The following is a 6,616-nucleotide window of genomic DNA, read 5'->3' on the forward strand; positions in this document are numbered from 1 at the left end:
TTTTTATGTATTTATTTTTTTTCCTTTTCCTTGAGAGGGGATGCAAATAAATGGAGTTTCAGAATGGTTTGATTACAATGGAGATGCATTTTGACATTTCATATGCCTGTTTAGCGTCATCTTGATATCAAAGTCATCTGTTCCAAAAACACTACTTATTTGTCTTGTTCCTCAACTCCATACTCTAAACCCTACGTCTCAAATCTGCCTTTGCCACCCTATTGTTTTTCATTTGGCGTGCTCCCCACTACCCCAGCCTACTTGCTACTGAGGAGCTAGAGAGTTTATTGAGCAGTTGGTAAATTGCTGGAGACTCCCCTGTTAGTGTGATGGGAAGAGTGGAAGGTGCAGAGCGAATGGAAAGGGCTGGGACAATGGGATGAATGGGGGCTAGTGGGGAAGGTGAAGATCATTACTAAAGTAAAATTAGACATTTTATATATAAAGAGTATTTTGAACGAACAAATTTATTAGTGGGTGACTTTTCACTTTGGTCATACACGAGGGCTATTTGGAAAAAGGACTTTGCTACAAGTACATTGGGGGCTACATATGGACACCCGACGGCCCCCTATCGGAGGGAGCCCCTGGCCCACTAGCACCTGAACTATCTGACCATGCTGACGCTCCCCCTATGGGATGTATCACATTGAATTCTGTCACCCTTCAAGCCGGGCTGAGATTACCTATTCCTAGGTTATCCGTAAGTTCTTCTCTTCTTTGGGCATAGCTTCGACCCAGTTATGCCCAAATAGGTGACGGACTCTGATCGCCACGCTTATTCTGTGGGATAGATTAGGTAACCCTGAGCTTACGGTTGAGCTGTTCAACTCTTTATTTACTTTTAAGGAGGATAGGAAGAACTCGAGTTGGTGGTACACAAGTGTTAGGCCAAGGACGAAAGGTTCTCTGGTTTTAGACACCCCCTCCTCGATTAAGAAATGGAAGGAAGAGTGGTTCTATGTGTCAGGGGAGTGGCAGTTTCATTCTGCCGTGGTGAATAGGGACGACGAGGTCCCGACGCTTTATCACTCGTTATGTAAGTAACTGCCTCTTGATGTTTTGACCTAGATTGTATTCCGAGTGGCTCTAATTGATATCATGTTACTGTGCAGATTACAAGAGGCCTACACTGAAAAAAGACACGCAGAGGCGAGCGGAAGCAATTCGTACATTGCCTAAGAAACAGAGATCTTGCAAATTTTTGCTCTCGAATTCCAACCTTTTCCAGGCCGGCTTGATTCAAACCAGGGTGCCGGGGCCTTCCACCGTCACAGCGTCTACATCGGTTCCGACCAGTTCAGGTCGATTTTGATTGGTTTATTGAGGTGATATTTGTTAGAGTTGAGTACTGACACACTTTTTTGTTTACAGCTCACAATTAAGAAATGTTGGGATACAATGCAACGAAAGCTGCAGCTTCAGCGAAGACCAAGAAGAGGGACGTGCCAGAACGGGATGAAAGTCGTTCTGAGAAAGTGGAGGACGAGGTCCCCTGAAGAGGAAATGTACTGGTACGTCGACCTCACCATGGGTCCCTAAAGCTGATCCTGCATTGAGCTCTTCTCCTTTGGTGGCCATCACTTTGCCGTCTCCAGCTCATACCTCGCCACCTCCTATGACACCTACTTTCGCTTCAACTAGCTCGGCAAGGGTGCAGGAGAGGTGCCCGGACTTACAGAGGCCATCACTGGACAGTCTGCTAGGCCACCGTCTAGAGATCTTCTTGGATTACTTGCGAGCTCCATCTCCATCGAGTGAGGTTACTGCTGCACTTCCCCCACCTCTGCGTGATTTTGCAAACCTGCTTACCAGGAGTTGGGGGTGAAAAGGAGCAGGGCTTCCTTAATGAGATGCCCATAGGCGAGGCCCTAGTGACTGCTCAACTCCACAGCCATCGCTCTTTCCTGTACATGACGACCGTAGGGGATAAGGTATTTTTCTTACTTCATTTTATTTGATGATTTATATATTTGCGAGGTGTTTAACTTATGAATTTTAATGTAGGCGAAATCTGAGCTCGACAAACTGATGGAGGCCAAGGATCAGGCCTTGAATTTGTATAACAACATGGAGGCTGAGAGAGCTCAGTTTGCAATAAAAGAAAAAGAATACAAGGAGAAGCTTAACACGATGAGGTTTGAGCTGAACTCGAGGCTGGAGATGGAGGAAAAGTGGATGGGGGAGATTAGAGCTCTGAGAGAGGAGGTCGATCGTAGGGCTGAGGCTGAGAAGAAGAGGATTGAGGAAGAGAGAGTTCGGATTGAGGAGGCTGTGGAGAAGATACGGGAGTCAAATGAGAGAGCAAGAGAGGCCATGCGTAGAGCTGAGGAGGCTGAATCTAGGGTTGCGAAGGCAGTGGAGACTTGGAGGTTGTCCTTTGAGTTTGGCGCTCTTGCTCAGGATGCTTACATCGTGGCTTTGGAGGAAGTGGTAAAACACATTCGCAGAGAGAGGTCAGGGTTCGACGTGGGTTTCCTTGAAGAGGCTGTGGAAGAGCAGAAGAAAGAGCTTCAGCATTTGTTGAAAGCAACAAGGGTTCGGATTTCTCCTGCTGATGAAGATGATGTCGCTCCTCACGAAGACCTCCCTCCCCCTAGCTCTTCTTAGGACATTTTTTAAATTTATGATGAATTTGTTAAACTTTATGGATATCTTGTTTGTACTCAAAGATGAGCCATACTCTATTTTGAATGCTTGTGAAAATGCATTTTTTTTTGTGGGGTCTAAATTTTATTGCTTATTTCATTCTTTCGTGAATTTTTAATGATGGAATGTCTTCTAATTAATGTATATGACAAAACTCGTAAGTCATGCGAACCTAGATCGGCCTGCACATGCTGCTGGGCTTTGTAGAATTTCCAAATAGGAATTTTCGCTAAGGGTCGTAGCATTTACGACCTTAAATCGGCCTGCGTATGTAACAGGACTTTGTAAGATTTCTTAGGAGGAATGTCCACTAAGGGTAACACGTACAGCCTTAGATCGGTCTGCGTAAGTAGCAGGGCTTTGTAAGATCCTTTAGGAGGAATGTCTACTAAGGGTAACAAGTACAGCCTGAGATCGGCTTGCGTATATAGCAGGGCTTTGTAAGATTCCTTAGGAGGAATGTCCACTAAGGGTCGCAGCACTTACGACCTTAGATCAACCTTGGTATGGAGCATGACTTTGTAAGATTCCTTAGGAGAAATATCCACTAAGGATAACACGTACAATCTTAGATCGGCCTGCGTATGTAGCAGGACTTTGTAAGATTTCTTAGGAGGAATGTCCACTAAGGGTGTCCACTAAGGGTAACACATATAGCCTTAGATCGGCGTGCGTAAGTAGCAGGGCTTTGTAAGATTCCTTAGGAAGAATGTCCACTAAGGGTAACACGTACAACCTTAGATCAGCTTGTGTATGTAGCAGGGCTTTGTAAGATTCCTTAGAAAGAATGTCCACTAAGGGTCACAACACTTATGACCTTAGATCGGCCTACGTATGAAGTAGGGCTTTGTAATGTTTGCCTTAATGGAGAGTTGGTGAGGACCTCAATGGGTGTTCCAAGAAATATGGCCTAGTTTTCGTGTGGCCATCAGCAGGGTGAATGCTAGTTTCTCTACAGGTGAATATCTGAGCTCGGCTTCGTGAAGCGCCTTGCTTACATAATAGACTAGGTGTTGAACATCGTTCTCTTCTTGGGTTAGAATCGCACTAATGGCTTGTTCTAAAACAGATAAATAAAGCTTCAGGACCTCGCCAACCTTAGGTTTTGAAAGCAACAGAGGCTGAGCTAGTTGTTTCTTTAGCTCGTTAAAGGCATCTTGACATTCTTTAGTCCATTCGAACATCCTTCCTCCTCGTAACGTGTCAAAGAAGGGTTTGCAACGGTCCGTAGACTTGGAGACGAACCGGCTGAGGGCGGCAATCCTTCCGGTTAAACTTTGTACCTCTCTAGGTTTAGTTGGAGGCCTCATTTGGATGACAGCTTGTGTTTTTTCAGGATTTGCCTCGATTCCTCGGTTGTTCACAATGTAACCTAGGAATCTTCCAGAGCTGACCCCAAAAGCACATTTCCTTGGGTTCAACTTCATTCCATACTTCCTCAGTATATTAAACATCTCGGTCAGGTGCTGACATTGATCCTTGGCCTTGATGCTTTTGACCAGCATAACGTTAACATACACTTCCATTGTTTTTCCAATCTGTTGGGAAAACATAGAATTCACTAGTCGTTGGTAGGTCGCACCAACGTTTTTGAGTTCAAATGGCATTACTCTGTAGCAGTAAAGATCTCGGTCAGTTACAAACAAGGTATGTTCTTGATCTGGGCCGTACATCGGTATCTGGTTATATCTGGAATACGCATCCATGAAGTTGAGTAGTTTGTGTCTGGCAGTGGTGTCCACCATTTGATGTATTCTAGGTAAAGGAAAACTGTCTTTTGGGCATGCTTTGTTGAGGTCGGTGAAGTCTATGCATACCCTCCAATCTCCGTTGTGTTTTTTCATAAGGACCAGATTTGCGACCCACTTCGGATATTTGGCCTCACGGAGGAAACCATTATGCAACCATTTTTGCACCTCCTGTTGAGTGCTTCATATCTTTTAGGGTTCAGAGGTCGTCGTTTTTGCTGCTTTGACCGAACTGAAGGATCCACCTGTAATTTGTGGTATACGATGTTGGGATCTATTCCTCTTATGTCCCCGTGATTCCAGGCGAAGACATCAAAGTTTTGTCTAAAGAAGGCTAGGATTTCGTTTCGGGTGGATGGCTGCAGCTCGCGCCTGACTTTGAGCTCCTTTGTTGGTCCTTAGCACAGACTTGAACTCTTTCTAGTTCTTCAACGGGTTCTCCTCCTTTGGCCTGATCCATGGGCCTAGTGGAATGAGCTCGGATTCCCATACGTTTGCCTTATGCACTCCCGGTGAGTTGCGTTGATGGCTGGTACAGTTTCCCTCATGGCGGTCATTTGAGGGTCCTGCCGTCATAGAGAACTTGGTGGTGTATTCATTTAATGAGGGTGGGTGTGAAATTGATTTTTGGAACTTGAGCTACGACTCATGGCTCTCGAATTTTGTGGAGAGAATGAGACTATTTTTCACAATTACGACCCTCTTTCTAGCGTCAAACTGTTGACGTCAAAATTACCAAGGCTAATCTTAAGCCAACTTTAAGAAAAAAAATGGCGATTTATTGTTTGAAAAAAAGATCACAAAATATGTTTAGAGAGTAATTATGCCTTAAGTTGTATGAAATCACTTGCCCTTTACAAGAGTCCTATTCAACTATTTATATATAGTTTCAGCCGACATTACATCAAATCAGCAACAGTACCGAGCTCGGAACTCGGGTCACCAGATTCTCTTGTGATTGGTCAATGAGGCCGGTGGCCATGTGTCAATATTTTCCCCAAGTAATGATGACCTGCAAGGGGGCAGGAGGTTGAGGACTTAGGATTGGTTGTTCCGGACGGTGATAATGTCACCTGTGACAAGTGTATTTGATTGATAGGATGATGTGACAGGGGGTAATCATGATGTTTTTCTGAGATAACGGCGGGATTGTCCGACCTGGTAGTAAGGTTCGAACTCACATTTAACTAAGGTGGGGTTAGCGAACTATTTTTATTAGATCGGAGTTCGGATGTCAACGGGCTATGTTATCTGTGTTGGGATATGGCATTAGTTTAATCTAGTTTTAATTAATTTTAATATTTGCTCTTTGATATTAAGTTATTTATTTTCATGTGTTTTGACTATTTTTATTATTGCATTTTCATTTTTGTGACCAATAAATGATTATATTTAGTGATTTGTACATTGTTCGAGAGTAGATTGTGCATTTTAGACCAAATAGTAAAAATTATAGGTTTGTGTAGAGGATAGGGGTATAATCTAATTCTAGATGACCCATTGAATTATTTTCACAAAGATTTAATGTGATTGTTTGATTTTAATCGACATAGAGATATAATAGGTTAAACTAATCAATTAGGGTTAATTTCGTTCGAGAGAGGTAATTAACTAAAATTGGAAGATCGAACCTAACATAGTAAATGAGTAATTTGTTAATCGGCTTGTGAAGAAATTAATTAGACGACAGTTAAGCGAAACTATGAATTTCAACCAAGTTCTCCTCCAAAATTTTCAAGATGTTTATATTTTCTTATTTTGTAGATTTTTAGTTATTTTTGAAAATCATAGTTTTAATTGTGTGCGTTTCTTTTTATTATTAAAATTAAATTAATTAAAGTCGTATAATCGAAAGTATACATTCGTCGAGGGATCAACAATTCAAACTCAAAATGTCACTTTATTATTTGAACGCAACCCATGCACTTACAGCATGCATTTTTAGCGAACACTCAACTTCAATGTATTTTTAGATTCCACTAGATAAATTTGATGGGGGTTAGGATACTCCAATGATAAGATGAATAGAACTAGGAAGAATACATTAGAGGGAGCGTAAACTTGGCTTCCAAAAAAGTAGAAAATATAAAGAAAGCAGTAACTGGTGAGGACTACTTTCCATACAAAAAAAAAAATGCAAAATTAGCCTGTAGACCTCTAACATTTCGGAGTCTATGTCTATCAATCTACATTAGAGCATGTAAATGACGAGGGAAGTC

The sequence above is a fragment of the Olea europaea genome, chromosome 13, assembly GCF_002742605.1.
Source record: "Olea europaea var. sylvestris chromosome 13, O_europaea_v1, whole genome shotgun sequence".
NCBI classification, from domain to species: domain Eukaryota; kingdom Viridiplantae; phylum Streptophyta; class Magnoliopsida; order Lamiales; family Oleaceae; genus Olea; species Olea europaea.